The sequence below is a fragment of the Ursus maritimus genome, unplaced genomic scaffold (assembly GCF_017311325.1).
Source record: "Ursus maritimus isolate PB19 unplaced genomic scaffold, ASM1731132v1 scaffold_21, whole genome shotgun sequence".
NCBI lineage: Eukaryota > Metazoa > Chordata > Mammalia > Carnivora > Ursidae > Ursus > Ursus maritimus.
The window spans coordinates 10,011,961-10,036,672 of NW_024424564.1; positions in this window are offsets into that span (position 1 = coordinate 10,011,961).

Consider the following 24,712-nt stretch of genomic DNA (forward strand, 5'->3'; position numbering starts at 1 on the left):
CACATTCATTTAAGATTTGGATACATCATGCCACAAAGCCCTCCAGGAATATGAGTGAAACTCATATTCACTTCCTCTAAGAGTCTGTGAGAGGGCCCAGTTTCCCAAATTGTTGACAACACTGGTTATTATCATTTAAAGCAGCAACAAACAGCAATTTGAAGAGAGTCATTAATAAACTGTGTTTTGTTTTAATCTCTGGATCTTAGACTACTAGCAATACAGAACCTATTTTTTTTTCTCTCCACTTTTTATTGAAAACAGTTTTTCTGAAAGGTTCAGCTTTTTCTTACTGACTTGTATGCAGTTCCTCATAGAGTAAGGTCATTAAAACGATGTTTGTAGTATACATAGCAAATACTTTTTTCCAGTTTGATGCATTACTTTTCTCTATCTGTGTGATGGTATCTTACTCATTTATTGGTTTGCTTGTTTATTGTCCGTCTTCTCCCACTGGAATGTAAGTTCCACGATATTGAAACCTCCATTGATCGTGGTCACTGCTCTATTCCTAGCACCTGCTGCAGGGCATGGCACATAGTAGATGACCAATAAATATTTGTCAAGTGAATGCCTATTATGGGCCAGTCTCTGTGGTGGTAAAAGAAACAGTCCCTGATTTCACAACACTCAGTCCAGGGGCTGACTCAAAGCGTATTCTTAGAATCATGAAATTACAGGCTTCCAGAGCTTGTAGGACGCTACACAAAAGGAACTGAGACAGAGGGAAGCAACTTCTAAGATGGTCCCCCATGATCCCTGCCCCTGCTATTCGTGTTCTTGTGAAATTCCCTGTTGTTGAGTATAAGCTAGACCTAGTGACTGCCTTCTAACAATAGAACACAATAGAAACAATGGGATGCCACTTCCAAGATTAGGTTACAGAAAGACTGTGACTTCTCTCTTGCTCACTCTTTCACTCACTGTCACTCCCAGAGCCTTTGCTCTGAGGGGAAGCAAGCTGCCATGTCATGAACTGCCCTATGGAGAGGGCCACAAGGCAAGGACCTGAGGGAGCAAAGCTGGGGAGGCGGGAGGAGGCACTGGGACAGTCAGTCCACCGGCCCAAGGAACTGAATCCTGCCATCAACCACATGAGTGAGTCTGGAAGCAGATCATTCCCCAGTCAAGCCTCAGTGAGAGCACAGCTCTGGCCAATAACCAGATGTACCGTCACTACAGATCTTGAGCCAGAGCTACCCAGTTAGGCTTCACTCTCATCCTTGAGCCGCCGAGACTGTGAGACAATAAGTATTTGTTGTGTTAAGCCACTAAGTTTAGGGTTAATTTTGTTAATCAGCAATAGCTAACCAATACAGAGACCTAGAGAGTTCATGCAGAACTTCCCTGACCTTACATCCACAGGAAAGTAGTGGTGAACTGTATCTAGAATTCACGTTCCTTACTTCCACGATCTCCCACGCAGTTACCTCCCTTGTGAGATGAATGGAAAAAGCAGCAAAGCAGTAAACTTAGGAAAGACCCTTAGGAATGGATGCTCTCTTACCCTCTCTCCCTTTTTCAAGCCCATTAAAGAGAAAGCATCAATCCCATTAAATGGTAATGGCCAGCTTGCTACTACTTCAGGATAGAGAAAAATCCACAATATTTTTAGAGATTTTCAGTAGTGATGTTAAAGAAGAGAGCACACATTCTTCCCACTGCTCCCCAACTGATCTTTCCCCATGTCACACCTCTGACATTCTCCTGGAGGCTGTCATCCGTGCAGAAACAGCTGCAGGAGCAGAAGTGGAGGGAGGGCATAGGAGGCACTGGGAGTGGTGAGGTGAGGGCAGAAGAAGAGGGGACCAGAAGTGCCATCTTTCATTTCTTTTTATGCATCAATACAGTTCTTAGGGCAGCACCAACGATCTAGGCACCTTGTAAATGATGATGAGCTAATTACTCGTCACACACAGAAGGACTAACTCAGAGTCTACTTTTAGAATCACCAGGGAGACAAAACGAAAATTGCCTCTCTGTGAGTTCTGGGTCTCAACCATATGGGAACACACATTGCTAGAAGGGGCCTCACCAATGATACAACCAAAAATGTATAAGCCAACGAGAATGTCTCATCAGGATGGAGTCAGAGGATGCTGGCGGAGGCACTCAGCAAAGCTCAGGCGTCTCACTGGTACAATGAGCACCCAAGCGGTACTGTGACTATCGGAGAAAGGTCTGAATAATCATAACCTTCTGTCACACCAGAATGGGACTCTCTACTGAATACCAATATTTTTTGGTGGCAGCCACGCTTTCAGCTGGAGAAACAAAACAGAGCAAAACAAAACAAAACCTTGATTTTATTTATTTTTTTAGGTCACTCTCCAGACATTGATGGCTATATAACAGTGCTGACCAATGAGATGAAAGATGAAATCTATGGTAGGGCTTTTAAGAAAAATGTAATTAAAAAAGGTATAAATTTAAATGGTATTTGCTTTGTTCTTCATCCTCTCCTGTTTCCCTTTTTGCTCACCTGGAATGCAGTTACAATGACTGCAGGTGCAGCAGCCATTTTGTGACCACAGGAAAAATTTACTTGCAAAGGGTAGTGGAGAGAGTCAAGAGAAGAAACCAGATTCCCTGATAAAATCCTTGTGCTACTACATTGGCACTGGGCTGCTGCCTCTAGACTTTTTGTTACATAAGCAACAGTAATTGTTTTACTTAATCCATGATTATAAAGGTTTTCTGCTACTCACAACTGAAAGCAATTATAGCTGATTTATCTACCCCTGTAAAATACATAATCAAATATATGTAAGGTTAATAACAGTAAAAATTATGTGTTGAGTTGCAGGTGTCTGGTGGTTATGGGGCTCACCCTCCAGTTAAGTCATCTGCTCATACCTACAGCCTCACAGCACATGAGGTTCAAATTTGTGTTACAGCAAAATGATAAATTTCTTCATGCAGCTGATCTTCGTGGTCACTTTTGAATGTTCAATCCTCTGATGCGAAGAGTCTGATTTTATTTGAGTAGATGTAATATGTTTTACAGCTCGGCAAACACAGGAGGAATTTAACTCCATGGGCAGAATTTCTCTAAATGGTTTAGTAACATTATAAAACACTAAGCTCCAGAACACAAGTATTTTACCAAATAACTCATCTAATTCAGGATATATGGTGTGCTTTTACAGATTTAGTTGACTATCTCATTCATTATATTCATAAGGGGAAAATGGGCAAAATATCATTTGAAAGGGATGTCAACTGAGGGGGCTGCTCAAGCATCCTTTTGAACCCTGGGAGAACTTCACACAGCTCTTCGACCATATTTTGGCTGTGGCACCCCCACAGAAGAAACTGAAATCTTCATCCACTAGAGTCTTCTGGGGAAGATATTTCAGTGCTTCTCAAAGCCTTTTCTGTAATATACCAGACCTGAGAAATTCTTTTGAACAAAGGGTGTAGTTGGGAGACACCTCCTTGACTATCCTTAAAATGTTCACAGCAAATGAATATTTTATTAAAGGCACTGGGCAGTCTCATGAAGACACCTGCTACATTTTTTAGCTCAACATAAATGTATAGCGCCCCTTTCTTGTATAATGCCCACTTTTGTAAATCATTTTTTTAAAGATTTCATTTATTTGAGAGAGAGAGAATGCACGAGCAGGGGGAGGGGCAAAGGGAGAAGGACAAGCAGACTCCCCCCTGAGTGGGGAGCCCAAAATGGGGCTTGATCCCAGGACCCTGAGGTCATGACCTGAGCCCAAGGCAGATGCTTAAATGACTGAGCCAGCCAGATGCTATATATATATATATTTTTTTTTTTTTTTTTTAGATTTTTTTAGCCTTAAGTTGTTTTACTTCCCATCAGGAGAACTTACAGACAACTTAGAGCAGCACCGACCACTTTGCAAATTCAGTCACATCAAATAACTTCATTTCCTCTTCCTTAATTGAGATTGTTCACGGAGAATTTCCAAGACTCCTTCCATTGCGGAATATCCTGTGACTCTCTTCTAAGTAGAGGTGTTTTGTCTACTTAATGATATCTTTTTGAGTGCTATCTTCCAATTAGTTGGACAAACGTGACTCTAGCCTATCTCTATCCCAAAGGGGGAATGCACTGGAGTAATAAATCACCTCTGCATCTCTGAAGAAGTATTGGACTCTCCTTTTGTCCAGAATTGATGAGGGTTACAATTAACACATTTGAACTCTATTAGCAAGGTCTATAGGACTCTGAAAAATGTCTGGGGACATGGGGCAGGATGAAGAGTAGAGATCAGCTTATTCTCAACTTCTAATGTAAACAGATCAAGCAGCAAAGGACACAGATGCCTCCACAAATAATGTAAATACTACTACCCAGAGCCAGCCTACAGACACAGTTGTTAACATGGCGGATCAGAGTTAGTGATGTCTTAAAGCTTTTGAAATTGCATGAGTACCTGTTTCATAGAGTGGGCGCGGTATATTTTAGAGCCATTTGACTAAATTTGTTGGGTTGGTCTTTCACATTAAAACACATTTTTAGGCAGACTGCCTTTATTTCATTAATTTTGCAAACATTTACTGAGCACCCACCTTTTGCAAAGCACCATGTCAAAAATTCTGATAGTGTGGGAGATGTATTTTCCAACTTGACCACAAAATTAACTTGCATCCCACACACCCTTCTTAAAATGACTTTAACACTCCTGTTGGGAAATGTGGTCTCTATTTCCTCCTCCACGAAATTGTTTGCACTTTTGTGACCAACTGAATGGTGGAAGTAACACAATCAAGCTTCCAAAACTAGGTCGAAATAGGTGAGACAACTTCTACCTTTCTGACTGGAATTCTCTCTCATAAAACTTTTAACTGCCACGGAAGGAGTTTCTGGCCTGAGGTTGTCATGCTGGGAGGCAGCCCAAACTAGCTCGTGTGGAGAGAGCACAATGAGAAACCTTGAGACGATATGAAGATTGATAGCTGCCCAGCCAGCCCCCCAGCTGCTCTAGTCCCTACAGTCTTGGCTCTGGCCACCATCTGACTATATACAGCTGCATGCCACACCCCAAGCCAGAGTTGCCCCACCAAGCCCTCCCTGAATTCTTGACTCACAGAGAGCATGAAGCATAATGAAACGATTGTCTTAAGCCACAAAGCACCGAAACAGAGATGTACAAAGAGAATAGTTCATGGTCTTTGGGCTTCCAGGAGCCTGAAATCTAGGTGGGAAGACCAAATACACATATAAGGAGAACAAAAGAGTGGAAGGTCAAAGGCAGACCAAAAAGGCTAGCAGGAGGCTAAATATGGGAATAGACTGACTCAGGTTTTCAAACTGCTATGGAGAAGCCACTTTCAAATATCAGACCCATTGCTTGTTGTTGAGAGTGCCCACAGGGCCTGAAGACCAAAGAGCTGTCAAGGAATGGGGCGATTTTTAAATCCAACTTCTGATTTATAGTTGGCGGTAGAAATTCTTACAACTTCGAAGTAACATGAATTCACATTCCCATTTTTATGGGAATAATAATAAGCAGTTGCATGCATTATCTTATTTGATCATCAGAAAACTCCAACTGATCCAACTTTATAATTTTACTGGATCATTTATTTAAAAAATTTTAGAAATGTCTGGCTCAAATTGAGCAATTAAACATACCGCATGCTTATTCTGGGCAGACAAGCAATATAGTAAACAAAATGGCAAAGAAACAACAGGACATAATTCATGCCATGAAGTAGTTTAAGACCTCATTGGGCACTTATAACATAGAGTCACACACACATGTACACATAAATAGTTAACAACAGCAAAGAAGAAATGCTAAGCGTGCAATGTTAGGTACACATGAAATACAGAGTTTAATACGGGTGTCTGCCTTAAAGTAGTCTTTCGCCTCAGGCGACCCTTGCACTAAATGCTATTTATGATTCTCCCAGTCCTAATAATAAAAATTCAAGCTCAAGGAGATTGAATCTTCCATTCTGTATGCCATGGCCTTTGTCCTAAAGATGATAATGAAACAGAAGCATTTCCTGGATCACATATTTTGCCTAGAAGGTCTTTTCCTAGCATTTCTCAAAATGTACTTCATAGAACTTTGTTCCTATGTCTTACTATACACACACGCACACACACACACAGAGAATTTTAGAATGAAATATGTTCTTCACACTACATCCTTTCAATGCACCCTAATGTAGTAAAGGTTCTGAGAAGTACTGCAGGTAAGAAGCCTACATAATTTTGATTAATTGAAGGTTTCCCAAACTTTTTTGAACCTAGAAACTTCCCTCCCTTCCTTTCCTCTTCCTCCTTCCTTCCCTTCCTTTCCTTCTTCTTCTTCTTTTTTTTTTTTTTGTCAGTGTTTCATGCAATACTTACTAAAACATTTTAGGCACCACTACTTGAGGGACAAGGAGGGATAAAGTGAAATGAGGTTTACCCCCTCTTTTGTATCTTCCTAACAATATGGTCCTTAGGTAACTTATTAGCTTTTCTGAGTTATTCATATGTAAAAAAAATTCTATAATAAATTCTACCTCACATAGTTATCGTGAGGTGATAGATAGATAATGGTTTTTGTTTCCCTTTCCTTGGAGAATTAATTTTCTTCTTAAAGGTGAGACTAGAACAGACCTCTCGGGCTTGCTGCAGTGTAGATCCTTGCCCTAATGTTGGACCAATCATACTCTGCTCCTACACACATACACCGGACCCGAAAGAAAGTAAAACTTGGCCAAAATGTTCTCCTTGCTAGAGTCCTCTGGCTTAGACCCTGGCAGTTCTGGGCTGGGTTAGATTCGCAGAAGCACAGAGTGATTAAACGCTTAGCATCTACATCAGACTACCTGGGTTCCAATTCCGTTCCCACCATATATTATTAGCTGCAAAGCCTGGGGCAGTTACTTAACTGTGCACCCCAGTTTCTTCATCTATAGAATGGAGACAATAGTAGTAGCTACCTCCTAGGATTGTTATGAATATTAAATAATTACTATTTTGAACAGTGTCTAGATATGACATGATGTTAGCTATTATTATAGCTTTAGAAATATAGAGGTAGATATAAAATTGAATACCTGGTCCCACTTTAGATCTAAAATAGCCAAGTACTTGGGGCAAAATTTTTTTTGTACTGTACTGTGCTTTCTTTTTGGAATTATGACAGTTTTCCACTTTGCTAGCTTGAACCTGGCCTCAGAAATGACACCACCGCTATGATCTTCTTCATGAACCACTGTAACTTCTTTGTCATGCTCTTCGGGCTCTCAAGCCTTGGGAGGTTTAAAGAAATCAGATAAATGTTTCTATATTACTCCGACAGACTCTATTAACCCTAGTGGAACAAGGTGATGTCTTTTTAATGCATAATGATTGGGTTTAATAAGAGGAAATTTGGCTCAGTGTGGTTATCACCATGGATATGCAGGCATAAAAAGTTGGTGGGCACCACGAAAGTTTCACAAGGTTAAAATGAGGGCAAAGCTCAGCATGTGGGGTGAGCTGGAAGAATGCTCTTGGTTGCACTGTGGTTATTAATGCACTGTGGTTATTAGTATCTGCTAAAGAACCTGACCTTTGTTGCTGTAAATAAGACCAAATAATTACATGTTCATTCTAAGAGCAACTTTGAGATGAAAATTGAGGCATTTGTCAAAAGGAACAGGAAAGTAATTTGTACTAAAACGAAACATGGAGCTTTAGTGTTAATATTTGACAGCTTTGGCCCTTGTCATGAAAGATTTGTGACTTTAGGTAATGATTATAATTAGCATTCTTGTCCATGAGGGCTCGTATTCTCTCATTTTTTGGAAGAGAAGGCTGGAAGGAACGTGATATGTACAAATAGTCTTTGGGAAGGACATATTCCTCTCCCCATTTTTCTGGATGAGTTTGCTGTTGTTCTCCTTACCTCAATTATTTATCCAAGATGAAAAGAACTATGAGGTCATAAAGTCACAGGCAAATAAGGTGGCCACCCTTGAGCGCTGGAGTCGCTTTTCCACCACTGACTCACAAGCAGGTGAACAAACAAACAAACTTTAAAGGAAGCATCAGGTCCAGTTTGTTTATAGTTACAGGGTCTCATTTGCCTGGTTGCTCCTGTGGGCTCCTGAAGGTAAGATGTGTTTTCAGGGAGACAGTTCATCAGAGCAACCAAAGTTTAAAGGAACTCTTTTAATCCAAAGTTTGATCTTTTCCCCCATTCTGTGAGCTGCATACCCAAACACACAGAGACTGATGTGAAAATGTGCTGTAAATAATCAAAATGCGTGAAAACGATGACTCGTTTCCAAGTCAAATTTCATTTTCATTCTTCAGGGTTAAATCCTGTCTCGTCTCATCTTTTGCTCTGTTCTCACCCTTTCAGGTTAAATGAAAGTTGGCACCATATCAATGACAAAACTGTGACTTTCAACCAGGTCACACGGTCAGCAGGGGGTTATCTTTGCTAACAGCACTGACATTATTATAGAAACATACGTGAGTGGCTTGAGCTCCAATGCATTGCTGTTAAAGAGCCCGTGCCTGAGACCCTCATGATTGCTATTGCCAGGCAACATATTTGTGCTGCCCAGGTGATATGAAGGGGCATAGGAGGGATTCCTCTCTAACGGAGATGAAATAAAAAAGTTAAAAAGCATGCTAAATTTTGAGTAGTGTATCAAGGCCCTGAAGTAGACATGCCTCTACATCATGCACCTTAATTGGCAAACGAACTATACTGAAAATAATTACTACTAGAGTATATGGTGGAGAGTCAGTCCGAATTTTCCAGATGATTTGGGAAGTGAAATTTGAGCTGGGTTCAACAGGAAGGTAAGTGGCAGCTTTGGGGCTAGGCAGAACTGAGCCAAACTCAGGCAGTGGGCAAGCACCTGGTGTTTCATAAAGAAAGTAAAACAGAGGTTTAGTGAGAAGGTAGTCAGGGATAAAATGGAAAAGGGGGCTATTAGATTGCAGAGGCCTTCACGTTTACAACAAAAGCATTTGGATGTCTAATTTCTGGGTAATTCAGAGCCATTGAAAGCTTATTAACATGCAACAGTGAGGGCCAGAGAGTTTGCAATCAAACCTAGTGTAAGAATGAAACAGAGGATTTTCAGTTATTCAATTTAATCACGAATGGGAATTTGATTGGTCCCAAGCATGGACGCTCAAGGCAAATTTGCCAGGCTTCCTTCCAACCTGGCAGGCACAGAAGAGGAGCAGCTGCGACAGAGTGGCTGGTCTGTGGTCTGGGTGCCCACAGACCTGACTTCTAGTTATTTCTCAGCTACATGCTTGCTGTTTGGCTTTGGGCGGTTAACTCCTCTGAGCCTCAGTTTCCTCATCAGCAAAATGGAGTTACAATAGCTGTCTGAGAGTGGTCACAGTAATGAGAAATGATATGAGTTCCTGGATCACAGCTTATACTCAAAGCCAGTTGGTTTTAGTTTTATTGTCATTATTACCATCATCAAACCATCTCATATACGAGCTTAAAAATTGCAGCTGGATTAATTTTGATTTATTAACTCTGTTATTGGCCCAAAAATGCTTATTAAAAATGTCTGATTGGGGCACCTGGGTGGCGCAGTCGGTTAAGCCTCGGACTCTTGGTTTGGGCTCAGGTCATGATCTCAGGGTCCAGAGATAAACCCCACGTTGTCAGAGATGGGTGCTTAGCGGGGAGTCTGCTAAAGTTTCTCGCTCTCCTTCTCCCTCTTCCCCACCCTCTCCCATCAAAATAAATAAATAAATCTTTTTAAAAAATGTCTGATTGGCAGGGGGTAGCAAAGTCATCTTCATATCTGAATGTCAACACCTTCCGGCTAGAACAGTGTGCCCTGTTTGCAAGTGCTCTGCCTCCCCAGAGGAAATTAACAGCTGGGAGTCCAGGGTTTTCACGGATAACCTGGCTCCTAGTTTGTTGATTCCCCCTGGATAGCTGAGACGGGACTCCGTGGGGAGGAGAGCACAGGTGAGGGCGCTTCAGGAGCAGATTCACCCTCACTCTCACCGTCAGGGAGCCAGTACGGAATGGTGGAAAGCAACTCGGTGTTGAGTCACACAGACCTGGTTTCAAATTCAGACCCTGCAACTTACGAGTTGGGTGTCTCGGTACAAGTTGCTTGGACTCTTGAGCCTCAGAAGTTCCATCTTTAAAATAAAAATGATTGTCTTTTGCAGGGTTGTTGTGGAATTAAATGAGCTAATGTGTGTGAAGATCCTGATTTCAAGTAGACCCTCAAAACATGGTAGCAATGATTAATCTCTCCTTTCTTCCACTTCTTCTTTCCTTCCTTCCATCCTCCCTCCTTCCCTCCCTCCCTATCTTCCCTTTGTTCCTTCCCTCCTTCCTTCCATTCTTCCTTCCCTCCCTCCTTCCTTCCGTCTCCCCCTCAGTCTTTCTTTTGGAAAAGACCATGATCCGATGTAGCCCATAAGAGTTGCAAATGAAGGGAGAAATTTTTGCTTCCTTCTTGCACCCCACTAGGACCTCAGTTGTAATCCAACTAAAACAGTTGCTCCCCTTCTATCAAAATGGGGACAGTCAAACCAGGCACGGTGCTTGTCACCCTGGATAAAGCCTTTCAGTGAGAACCCAACCGATACAGGACTAAGCAGAGTAAAATATTTGTAATGAGGTAAGTCTCCTTTGGCACCAGAAGAGAGGTAAGGAGAAGTGAGTGCGTGTTAGTGAGAGGTTAAGAGAAGAAAAATTCTCAAAAATGGGAGGAGAAAGTAAAAGAGAACAAATGTAGGGCAATGTTTTAAGTAAGTGTTTATTCATTTATTAACTAGAGAATAGATTTTTTTTCAGCCAGTTGCTCTTAGAAAGTCACCATATTATGAGTAATAGTCCAGCCATATTCCTTACTCAGCACCATGAAAGGGAAAATTTGAAAGCTAGCTATTTATTCTGGGGCCTTGCAAGAAAAACTATTTTTGTTACCCAGAGTCAGTTGCTGGGGAAAAAATTATATAAAATTATCATTATAATTATATAATTATATATAAAAATTATGTATATACACACATACATATATGTGTGTGTATATATATAGTATTTTATAGTATACAGTAGCACACACACACACACACACACACACACACATATAGTAGCAGGACCTTTCCCTTCTGTTGTTATTCAAATATAGCCCCGTTCTCTGGGCTGACTGAGGAAGAAGTTATAAGCAGGCAGTGGGCACAGACTAATGCCTTAATTGGTTATTAATACATGGCCACTGCTATTCTTAGAGATTACTGGTGTTTGGACAGCTACCTCAAAAATAGAGTCCAGATTTCATGGCTGCGTTGTATCACACATAAAACCAGGGACAGTTGACGGGTAGTAAGTTGGACCATGGTGCCATTTCTGGAAAGCCCTAGTTACATTTGTTATTGCTTTTAAAAGTTATGCTGGAAAATCTCCTGGTAACCCAATTCATCTTGCATATTAATAATTCATCCATTAAGAAACTGCCTTGACTGTAACTCAGTGTCAAAATTGACCACCTCTTCAATCATGCTTTTCACAAAATAACAGTGGTAGGGTTGGAAATAAATTAGTTAAACGTGGTTAGAAAATAAATCTAAATGTGTTTATCAAATTTGGGAGGACTTTAGGTTGTTAAAGGATAGAAAGTATATAGTTTTAAAGAACTGAAATGGGCAATCCTTTTCTAATTCTACATAATATTTGTTAATTGATAAACTTTGATGAACTCTCAGACTGCAAGTTCACCGACCACATGATTAATAGGAGTATTAATTATTCATTATGGATGAACTAAGACCCTGGGGAGCTATTCAGTCCCATTTACAGAAGAATAAAATAGTCACCACGCATGAGATCAACACATGATGAGTTGTGAGTGTGGTATTTACAACTTGAGAACCAAGTAACTCTGCCACTGCACAGTCTCCCACTCTGAACTAGGAGCACCCTAGTTGTCTGTCGAGTGCCCACTTGCTGATTGCTCATGTGGGAAAAGTTCTAAGTGATGGAAACCATTTGCTTCTTTGGAGTTTCCCTAGTGATACCTGGTTGAGCTTCGTCCTCTATGTGGATGCCGAGAAATGTATACAGGTAACCAGGACCAAAGACCATGGATGATTTGGGAGTTAAAAACAAACACCTTGGTTTGAATCTAGCCACCCTTTCCCAAACACAGCTGGGTCCAATATAACAGCTGAAAAGAGCTCCTTCCTCAATTTGGCCCTAACCCCGCCCAGACGGAGGACTCCTCTGTTTCCACTAGAAAGAGCCAGGAGCAAAAACTATCCATCTGAAAATGCTTGGATGAATTTCAGGGTCAGGGGAGATAGAAAGAAAGAAACCTCATGGTCGCACTCACTGATAAGGATTTAAGTGTAAGGATGGAAAATGGCATCCACCAGAGATCACCACCTCTATGTGTCCCACGGGGTACTAGGTACTTGCTAAGAAACAACCCACACTCCACCGGGAATCCTCAAATGCCATGAATGTTAGAACATTTGCCCCGGGGGAGAATTCCTCTATGAAGCTAAAGAAAAACCACTGCACCCCAATTCTGATGATGAAGGCGATGGGGCTTTAAGTGATATAATTGGTCACATTTGCATTATTATTTAGAAGATAAACTGCTTCCTTGCTTGCTTGCTTATTTATTTATTTGCCACAAATGCCATGGCATTTAGTAATTTGGATGAGGACATGAAGTAACCAGTGGTAATTTATTATCTATTTTATTAAGACATGATGTTCAAGATGTGTGATATATTTGTTCCCTTATCCAGAAGTGATCTCAGTGGTGAGGAGTAGAGCCAGGAAACAAGCAAAGAAGCCATCTAAGTGATATGTGAGCAATGGAAATACATGTCACAAATCTCATGCCCTCCCATGCTCTGAGCTCCTGGGAGAGGGGACTGAGGGCACCGCTCAGTAACTTTACTTTTAGATTAGATGTAATTCTAATAGCAAACTGGAAGCAGGTGATTGCAAAGAGAGAAAACAGATCCTGTTAGAGTCCTGCGACTGGACATGGCCAGAAGTGACAGAGAGCCAACAGTGATAAAGGAAACCAATAAATCAGAATGGCACGGAAAATAGCTCATCAACTCTTATCAGTATGGAGCTGCTCCGTGTAGAGAAAAGAAAATAGTTGAGCAAAATACAAGATTTGGTGTTTATATTAATAATGCTCTGATGCTAAGGAAATATGATAGCTGTGCAAGGAAGACAAGTGATGTATTTTAGAAAGTGTTCCAACAAAAAAGGATAAATTATTTTCAGTTCGGTCATTTTGAAAATTCACTCATGGGCAATGCTAATTTCTCGGATTGATCTGCACAGATAACAAAGGAGCAGTGGAAAACCATAGTTAAAGGAGTGGATATGGTAGCCAGACTTCCTGGGTTCAAATCCCAGCCATAACACATACTATCTGTGATACGCTGAGCAGTTCAGCCTCTCTGAATCTCAGTTCCTAAACTGTGATATGGGTGGCAGTAAAGTATTTTGATGAGCTCATGTGTGTAAAGCACTGGAAGAAGGCCTGTCACGTAGTAAGCGCTAGGTTTAAGTATTATCTGGAAAGAAATTCACATCCACTGAGCACCTACTGTGTGCCAGGTACTGGGTATGAGCTGTCATCTTTATCATTTTATTCTATAAGCTGTTACTACGTGAAGTGAAATACCAGAATTTAGTCTTAAATATTTCTTTCTTTCTTTTTTTTTTTTTTTGAAGATTTTATATATTTATTTGACAGAGAGAGAGACAGCCAGTGAGAGAGGGAACACATGCAGGGGGAGTGGGAGAGGAAGAGGAAGAAGCAGGCTCCCAGCGGAGGAGCCTGATGTGGGGCTCGATCCCAGAACACCGGGATCATGCCCCGAGCCAAAGGCAGACGCTTAATGACTAAGCCACCCAGGTGCCCCTGCCTTAAATATTTCTTAAGCCCAAAGTAATTGATGATAAAGAATGATCAACTCTAAGACAAGTCAGCGTGGCCTATTACATTTAACATTCATTTAACTTGTTTTCCGCTATAGTAAACTTTTGTTTCTTAAAATTTTACATCCATTTAGTTTAGCTACTAGTCTATTTCTCTGTGAAGTGGCCTCTTATCTTAATTTTACATGTACATTCATCATCTTTTCTGCAATGATTTCAGCTTAGTTACCACTTTAGACCTCAAGGATCCAATTATCTGGGAATATGAGGATAGGCATTAAATTCATCTGAGGGTATGCACTGCAATGATTTGCAAGGCAAAAACAGTGTTGAAACAAGTTCTGGGTCCCTAATAATGACAAGAAGAAATTTGTAATCATTTCCAGGCAAAAGCACTGGAAATCTGTCTTTTGAAATAGGCTTACAAAAATCAAATAATTATAGAATAAAGTGCTGTAAGCAGAAATGTGACATTTTTGAGTATCGAAAAATTTATTTTCAACATCTACAAAATGCCTGACCAGTACTCTTTAAAACAATCAAGGAACGACTGAGAAAATGTCACTAATTAGAGGAGAAACGGGAAGCATGATGACTGAAATTAATGTAGTGTCCTGGACTGGATCCTGGAACAGAAAAAGTAATTAATAAAAAGCAGATGCAATTTGAATAAGGAGTGGAGTTTCATTAATAGGAATGTACAAATGAAACTTCTTAGTTTTGATAATTGTGTTATCACAATATAAGATGTCAGTAATGGGGAAGATGAGTGAAGGGTACACACAGGAACTCTCTGTACCATCTTTGCAATTTTTCTGTAAGTTGAAAATTATTCCAAAATAAAATGTTTACTTTAAAAATACTTTGACAGGGCACCTGGGTGGCTCAGTCAGTTAAGCCTCTGTCTTTGGCTTAGGTCATGATCCCAGAGTCCTGGGATCAAGCCCCTCATCAGGCTCCCTGCTCATCAGGGAGTCTGCTTCTCCCACTATCCCTCCCCCCTGCTCGTGATCTCTCTCTGTCTCACGTTCTCTCTCTCTCAAACAAATAAAATCTTAAAAAAAATACTTTCACAATAGGCAAAATATGGAAAGAGCCCAGATGTCCATCGACAGATGAACGAATAAAGAAGTATGAATATTCCATTCATACACAATGGAATATTATTCAGCCATCAAAAAGAATGAAATCTTGCCATTTGCAACAACATGGATGGAACTAGAGGGTATTATGCTAAGCGAAATTAGTCAGTCAGAGAAGAACAAATACCACATGATTTCACTCATGTGGAATTTAAGAAACAAAACAGATAAACATAGTGGAAGGCAAGGAAAAATAAAATAAAATAAAAACAGAGAGGGAGGCAAATCATAAGAGACTCTTAACTCTAGGAAACAAACTGAGGGTTATTGGAAGGGAAGTGGGTGGGGAGATGGGGTAACTGGGTGATGGGCATTAAGAAGGGCACATGATGTAATGAGCACTGGTGAATCACTAAATTCCATCCCTGAAACTAATAATACAGCATTTGTTAACTAAATTGAATTAAAATAAAAAATTTTTAAAAAGTATTTTCAGATCCTTGAGAACCTGGGCAGTAGGAACAGCTTGGATCTTAATATCAGAAGGTTGGATCTGAATCTTGCTTCCACCACCATCCCACAGGGTGACTTGAGGCAAGTTGGTTGAATATGTTGAGCCTCAGTAGAAACACTCATAAAATAAGGAGGAAAATTCTTACTTCACACAGTATTATTGAAAGAGCAAATAAGAACTCATAAACCCATATAAAAGATGGCCACAAATGCAAATATTTCACAAAGCCTCTTTGAATTGCAGCTTCAGTCCAACCTTAAAACTATTTAGTGAATTGCCACATGCCTTTTTTCTTATTTTACTTGAAAAAAAATGACCCATTAATGATCTGTGATGCCTTCAATACAAAAAATTAAGAGTCAGATATTAATCTCAGTAGAGAGTTTATTTTTTTGCATATTTTTCTTTTCAAAAATTTAGTCTGTTGGATTTGGGGAAAATCTGTCGCACTGATTCTGGTGTGAGTTTCCCTGAGTGTGTATAGACTTGGACAAGAAAGAGATCAATAAAAATCAGTGGATCTGATGTGTTATTTTGTGGTTATCTGATTCTAACTGATGATGAGCCAGAATCAGGTACAAGGAAAGTATCACTGCAGAAGCTATGAGGAAGTCCTTGGCAGAGAAAGCAGGCAGTCAGGAGAACTCTGGTGAAATTTCCCTTCCATTCTCAGGGAGGCATGGCTGACAAGTGGCTAAGAGTTAAGAGCGAAGGTTTTTCATCCAGACTCCCTGGACTTGGAGTCAAGCTCTGACTGGGCAGGTGATTTAACCTTTCTGAGTCTTGTTTGGAGAGAACTGATAAGGACATGATCCTATTTGTGTTTTGAAAACTCCTCTGGAAGCAGCATAAAGGCTCAATGAGAGCAGAACCAGACCCAAGGCAGCATAGTGGTCAGGAAACCAGACCAATGGTGAGCAGAGATGGCAAGGTGTCTGGTGTGGGAAACATGAGGGAGGTAGACTGGAGGGGAGCTGGATACTGGGAGAAGGAGGGAGGGATCAGGGAGAGAAAGAAATGTAGATGGACTCTTTGGTTTTTGGAAAGGGGGTTTGGTCCGCTCACCAAGATCAGGAGTCACGGGAGAGGGGGATGTAATACATATCATCTGGGACATGGTACAGGTTTGCATTTTACATTCATGAGGACATGCCTGACTGGCATAGGAGCTTGTATTTTATCTCGTGTCAACTCTAAGTGAACAGGGGCTTAGAGAGACAAAGTACAAGATGGTATCTAAGAATGCTATTTCTACTTCTTACTAGCTGCATGACTAAAGCAGTGAATGGCTTCAATGCCTCCATTTCTTCATTTTTTACACCATCCTCCTCTTCCTCCTCCTCATCACTATCTTACAGAGTTGCTGTAACAATTAATACATAGAAAGAATTAGTCCTGCCCCTGCCAAATCATTGTGAATTAATCCTCAGTCGAGCTAATTATTATTAGCTCTAATAATTTGTAGCTAAAATAATGGTAAGTAACTTCCCTAAAGGGATGTAGCCAAAGTAGTCTGAGGTGGTATTTGAACCCAGGACTGCCTCTTCGAGTTTAGCATGGGCATTTGAAAAGCGAGCTGTACCCACCACTGATCTCAGTGGGCCATAGTTTCCAAAGCTGCCCAAGATCCAGGCAAGTGACAACCTTCCACCCCACCCCCCAATTCTTTCCATTTGGAAACTCCAAGGTAATGATGACCTTTAGTCAGAGGGTTTCAAGAAAGTAAAAAACACAGTGAAGAGTTTCAGAAGTACTTGGGAGTTGAGGAGGTTTAAACAGCGGGTGTAAGCCTTCGTTTGATTCAATGAAGGGAAGAAGGCACTAAAGTGGGCACAGGTGAGGGATGGAAGTGTGAGTCGGGCAAGAAACCAGCAGAAAGTACGACTAACAAGAGAGACAGTAATAAATGAAGGCCCCAGGCCCGAAGGAAGCAGGCTGGGACATGACCAGAGTCGAGAAAGGACACCAGAATAGGGCTTTGAAGGGGATAAAGTCTACAAACCTAATTTCTCAGCAAAGTCAAAGGTGAGGTTAAACGGTTCAATGGAGAGGAGAAAGGGTGGAGTGGAAATTTTCAGTGCACTGCTGAAGATGTGAAATAACCACTGGCAGGGACCTGAGAGGAAGTTGACCAGAAGCCACACAGGATGTGAAGATTCAAAGACCATGTGTGTAGAGGCCTCAGTGCCTTGTAATAGGGTTTTCTCCCATATTGCTGAGCACCTATTTAAGAAATCAGCAGACAAGACTATATTCTCAGTGTATTTTGATATTTCTAATATACATCCATGACTTAAAAAGCTTCAAGATCTTTAAACTAAAATCTGTGTACTTTATGAGATGATCCCCCATGCGCACAGTGGGGCACTTCTCTGAAGAAAGGGCAGCATTCGCACAAATTCTTTACAGGACTGAAATCTACAAGATTCTCTATCATGTATCTTTGGGCTCTAACAATCCTCCTTCTTCATCCAAATTAAAATGCAGCTGAATCCATAATTATATCCCTGTCCAAAACGTGTGTTCCTTTATTAAGAAAATTAATTGAGTTATCTCAGAAGAGAATATTGATTACATTAAGATTTAACTAATAAAAAATTCTTGCCAGAACTTGTCTAAAGTAAGGTCCAGAACTAGGTCACTGTCACTCATGAGAAAGCCCTCAGAAACCAAGAGAAGAAAGAGGGAAAAAAAAGTGCGTTCAACATGAGGGTCAAGAAGCCAGGGGCAAGGGCATCCTTCAGGGGAGGAGATTAGTGATTGACAGCTGCCTCTAGAGAAAGTTGAAAACGTGCAGGGCTCACAGTATTGGGTAAATTAAGGGGAAACAATCTGTGGGGGGAAAACTGTGGAAAAAAATCTGTGCAACTGACTGAGCCGTTGAAACAGATGACTGACTGAAAGAAATGAGGGGGTTGGGGGGCAGAGTGTTGCTGTAGCTTCCATTTGCTCTCTGTGCCTCTAAGTGGTTCCCTGCATGGACCTTGCGACCACTCACCAGCATGTTGAGTCTCTTTCTTTGATTCTCCATTCATGCCAGTTTCTCTCATTTCCACCGCATTTTAGCCAGAATTAATGACATCTCCATGCCTGCTCATTAATCCACACAGCCCCGTAAAGGCTGGAAGCATCTTTGAGGTGTTTGCATTTAAATGGGCTAGACGCAGGCAGGGTTCCCCTGCTTCTGATCCCAGAGGACTGAAGGAAGAAGAGGCTGGATCATATTTTCCCCTTCTTTTTTAATTTAGCAAACCTGCTTGGCGACCAGCAAGGAGCTGACAGATTGCATACTGTCATCATTTAATCTTAAGACTAAAATTCAATTTTCCTTTCTCAGGATCAGAATTGGGAACAGGGGGGAATAAACCACCCCGAAGACACAAGGTGACCCATCTCAGTGGGGTGACCTAGTGCACAAGCCAGCTAATGATGCCCGTCTGTCAGCTGGGCCCCGGGAGCCAGAGCCCGAGGGAGAGGAGACCAGCCCTGACAGATGGCGGCGGCTTTGCTGATTATAAAGCTCAGTTGGACCAAGGCTCTATTTCATTCTCAGCACCAAGGTCCCGTCTGAACATGGGCTATTTACTTAAAACATATTCATTCCTGTTTCTCTTCATCAGATTCCTAGGATAAAAATGAACACGAGCAGCTGTTGAATTTTTGCTGCTAACTATTCAATTCTGCTTTGTGTTAAGGAAACTCATAATCCATTTTGCCCCGTAATTATTCTTTATGAGTGAGAAATCAAATCGGAAGTGGCAAAAGAGAGTGGAAGCTAGGGGAAAAAAATTCAAATAGGCACTGCCTTTGGTAATGTTCTTTCCCTGCATGGGAAATTCAGACTTTTGTATTATCCCACTAAAAAAAGAAGCAGCACCAAATTTAGCAAGCTGATGTTTTCAAGCACAAAAGAATGTCAAGCCAGGAAATCTGCCCTTGCTCTGCCTTCTGCCTAAGAGATCTTGGCTTTCCTTCTAGGAGTAACGAAGAAGTGGCTTCAGGACATTATGTCTCCAAAGTCACTGAACTTCACACCCAATCACATACAAACATTTAGGACTAGAGGGAGTAAGTGCCCAGTGGTGCTGTGACGGAAGGGTCCTGAGGAAGAAAAGCAGAGCTTGAAAAAGATCACGACCCTCTGCCACCCGAAACCTCAGGGAGGAAAAATGTTATTCCAGGCGGCGGCTGTGAATTACAACATGCCCAAGAACTTGCACAGGCCCCTTCAGGCCAGGTCTCATGCTATTTGGAAAAGTGACAGGGGTTATATTTTCACACCCAGCTGTTGCTTTATGACTTCATAGGCAAGAAGTTGTAGAGGTTTCTCTAGCTCCCCAACACTGACTTATTTGGAACTCCTGTGGGAAGGAGATCAGGGCTGCACACAGTGGCTGATGGAGGAAGGGCGATGTGGCAGGTGTTCTTAGCAGACACATTCTGGAACAAGTTGCGCGAGGTAGGGTATGAGACATAGTCTCATTATCCAAGGCGAGGCTATGTAATCCTGTTGGCCAGCTGTCTTGGGAGCCTCAGAAGGCTGCTCCTTTTTGGCATAGCCTTAGGAAAACAGCACCTTCATTTTTAATGAATGCAGCAGGAAAGGCATGGGTAGAAAGAGGGGGAAACTATTCTCTGACTTCCTTTCCTGATTATCATTTAGGACAGGCTTTGGTAAATGACAAATGCTCAATAAAATAATGTGGCTGAGATAAGAGAGCCCGCATAGGGAATCTGGAAATTCGTATTTTATTCTTGAGTCTGCCACCAGCTGGGTGACTTTGAAAGAGTGACTTGATCACTCTGGACTTTTTGCAACTTTTGCAAGAAGAGAATTGCAACAGATAATGTCCATTGTGCCCTGAGGTCAGTTTGCCTTTTCTGATTCTTTGATTTATCAATAACAAGGCTTACAGATCAAGAGTTAATAATCCATCTCCGAGTACTGTGGATTCATTCAAGAATGAATGGGTCAGGAATCTGTAATTCTGATGACCTGTCCAGTTTGGGGAACAGCTAGCTGTCTACTGCGATGAGATGGTTTTGGATCTCCAGAGAGCAAGTGTACACCCTTCCCCAGTGCAAGGGCAGCGAGAGAGCCAGGAGAGTGGAAATTCTGCTTTTCTCTCCACATCAATAACATGACAGGGACCTAGCCAGCACCATCCAACAGAACATTTCACAATGATGGAAATGTTCACCATCTGTGCTGCCCAGTACAGTGGCCACTTCTCATATGTGTTTACTGATCACTTAAATTGCAGCTGATGTGACTAAGAAACTGAATTTTAAATTTCATTTCATTTTCATTATTTTAAATTCATATAGTCACAAGTGGCTGGTAGCTACCAGAATGGAGAGCACAAATCCTACCACATTCTACTGTAATAAACTCACAAGTGGTGTGCTGTGGGGAAATGAAAAAACGGGCCTTATTCTACTCCCATTTCCACATTTCTGGGTAGTATGGGGAAAGGGACAAGACTCTATAAATCCATTTCCTTTTCTCTCCAATTAAGATGGTAATACCTACTTCACAGTATTGCTCTGAAGGTTTACTTACGATGGATACATGAACCACCTCTGAGAACCGTAATATACTATCTAAACACAGGTATAACAGGGATAACTCACTGTTGAAAAAGGATCTTGTTTCAGTGCAAAACACAATGACGTCTGAGAACATGTGACTAAACTTGAGAAGAGCGTGCTAATACCAGATGAGAGAGGTTGCAAATAAAGTGGAAAAACCAAAAAGTAAGGGTCGAAGAAGGTGGAGTAGAAGGGAGGGGATGGAGATGATGGATTTGGGAAAGTCTAGACTTGTGATGTTAGGGCAGTAGCGAGAAGGCAGTGGTACACCTGGCTTTTGGGAAGACACTTACGGGTTGAGAACTACCCCTGATGACAGGAGCAAAGACCGATGCCCATTCTGACCGCAGGGAACTGGAAAATCATTGGCTGGAATTTGGGTGCGTTTTCTCCACTTATGTGACTGCATTAGAGAAAAAAGTCTGGGGGAATCTGAGCAGCAGCCACAGAGGCCAAGAGAATTTATGCAGAAGAATGCGCTCAATAGTAATGTTCGGTGCAGAACGGAGTTGACAACAATGGATTGTTTGGGATGAACCCATGAACTTCATATTTAAAGCAAATTTGGAATAAAAGCATCTACGCTAGTAGAGACCAAGAAAGAATTGTTTGTTAAAGAGCTGCTGCAATCTTATCAGAATCATAAAATGTGTAGCACATTGCAGTGAAGGCAGTTCGGTTGGAAAAGGGTGATGTTGGACTTGGCTTGTCACCATGGGCCCCCTGCTCAGGATAGAAAGAATAATGGGTGGGAAACAATAGGAGTTAAACAAACATCCTTAAAAAGTGCTCAAAGTGGTCATTTGGCATCCATCTCATTGACTTTGTGTCTTTTTAACTCAGTCCCTAATAAGCATTATTTCCAGAGAATGCCTAGGTTCAAATCCAAGCACTCCCGTGTGATCACTGTGACCTTGGGCTGGAAACAAACTCTCTAAACCACACTACCCTCATCATGAGAGTGTAACAGTACTTGCCTCAGAAGAGTACATAAAGTACTTATGTACAAACTAGCACAGTCTCTGAGTACTCAGAAATGGCTCAAATATGTAAGTAATTTTTATTAAATACTAGATTATAGGGGCACCTGGGTGGCTCAGCCATTAAGCGTCTGCCTTTGGCTCAGGGCGTGATCCCAGGGTCCTGGGATCGAGCCCTGCATTGGGCTCCCTGCTCGGCTGGAAGCCTGCTTTTCCCTCTCACACTCCCCTTGCTTGTGTTCCCTCTCTGTCTCTCTCTCTGTCAAATAAATAAATAAAATCTTTAAAAAAATAAAAATACATACATACATACATACATACATACTAGATTATATGTCTCAAACTTCCAAACATATCACTAAAAAAAATAGCCTTTCACTGGATGAAATTAAACATTACAACCAGAAACACGGCTTTCTATGAATCAATTTTGTTTTATTTTTGTAAACATAGTCGATTAAGTATTGCTTTCATTCATTCATTCAATGAAATTATTTTTTGAAAATGAGGGGTCTTTTTCTTAAAAATATTTATTTATTTATTTTAGGGGGTGAGGGGCCGAGGGAGAGGGAGAGAATCTCAAGCAGACTCCACGCTGGGTGCAGGGCCAGACATGGGCTGGATCTCACACCACCCTCCCCACCCACCTCCCAAGATTATGACCTGAGCCAAAACCAAGAGTCAGAAGCTTGACCGACTGTGCCACTCAGGTGCCCCAAGTAGGTCATATTTGAATGGAGTGAGGAAGTGAGCCACATGAATGCCCTGGAGCAGACCAATACTGGCCCTCCCTCTGGGAAGATTGTGTCCCTAAAGCTGAGTGGACAGGGGAAACTAGAGAGGAAGGAATCCCGACGACGAAAAACCAGGAGCCAGGTCAATACAAAACACTGGTTTCCAGAGAAAAGCCCTTGAGTTTTGTAGAAGCTACTGGAGGGATTTGAGCAGGGAAATGACACAATCAGATTTACATTTTAAAAGAGGCTCTCAAGCAGTTGTTCAGAGAATAGACTCCAAAAGGTAGAGAGTAGGAACAGGGAGACCAGCAAGGCGGTCAGTGCATGGGCCCAGCTGAGAGGCAGTAGAAGCTCAGACCTGCAGTTGAGGTGGTAAGGAGGGATGAGATCACAGGTATATTTTGATGACAAGATTTCCTAATAACTGGATATGGGGCTTGAAAGAAGGAGAAGGATCAAGGATGACTCCAAGGATATTGGCCTGAGTCACCTTTGGCTGGGGGCAGAGGGGGAGGAGGGTGGTTGGTGGGGGGAGGTAGGGGGCAGGCTTGATGGGGGTGGGGAGAGCATGAAGCAAGAGCTCTGCGTTTGACATTTTTTATTTCAGATGCTTATTAAAAGTTCAAGTGGAAATTGCAAGAGCCGTCCATTGTATGTACTCTCTTGGAAAATAAAGGCTTTGTAGTAGAGGATTTAAAGGGCAGGCAAAAAATGTTCTTAGAAGACCGGAACAGCAGAGCTGAGGGCTCTGCCTTAAGTGTGCTGCATAGGACTCTTTATAACAAAGGACAGCAAAGCCTCCATGACTATTTGCCAAAAAACCAGCTAGACAATGAATAAGGCAGAGAATATATGTGGCAAAAATTAGTTTGTCCTATCCTTTTAATGTGAGAATTTGGGAGGAGCGTGTTAGAGAGGGTTCTGATGACCTGATAAATTGATAGGGAAATAAACTAAGCATCAGATATCCCCAAGGCAAGAATGGAGAGAGATCTGTTTGAAAACAAATACCCCCTTGCTGTTTTATTGCAAGAAAACAAACTAGACATTCACAGCATGCAGGTTACAGGATTATTTTTCATTTAACACCAAGAAGCACTTCTTGAATTTTTTAAAGCTTTCTCGCTACAAGATCCAAAGATGGCTGTTAAAACTGGGTGTCTTTTGAGAAGGATTAAGTGTATTTCAGTATTTGTTCATTTCTCAATCCAGCAGTTAAGTCTTCAAGACAGATTTGTATTTCAGAGTATAACTTCAGTGGTTTTCAAGTGCTAGGAGCTTATTTATTTGGAATGTCAGAGCTACAATTTTTCTTACTCCTTTCCTTTCAGGGATCAGCTTCCCCGAGCCTTAACCAGGAGAGATGACAAATGCCTCCACTGAGTGGATGAGTTTAACAGTGAGATCTATACAACATATAAATATTCAACAGGACATCAGGAGTTCTTAACTGTGTTTTTCACCATACATAGCAGTCCACATTATTCAAATAAGAGAATGCTATAGGATCAGAATTTCTCTGATGTATCTCAACTGGAATGGTGGGGCGGGTTCAGCCTTCTTATTAGTAATTACGTATTTGGGGAGATAATTCCTGAATCTTAACTCTTTAAGTTAACCTAAAGATGTTGTTCCAGTCAATCAAAAAATATGTTCTGACCATATGTATTGGGTGAAGCATTAGTTGACAGTTCTTTGGAGAATGAAAGAGGATTTGTATAACCCCTCTGTATACTTCTGTGACCCATCTAAACAGTACACTGGGTGTACTTGTGTGATTCCATCTTTAGATGGAAACTGGCCTTCTCTCTAAGCATTAGAATAATACATGTCCTAATATCATAGGAAAATAGATTGTGAATGATTATGCCAAAGCAATCTATGGTTCTTTCAGGAATATGATTAAATGCTTAGACCTTCTTCT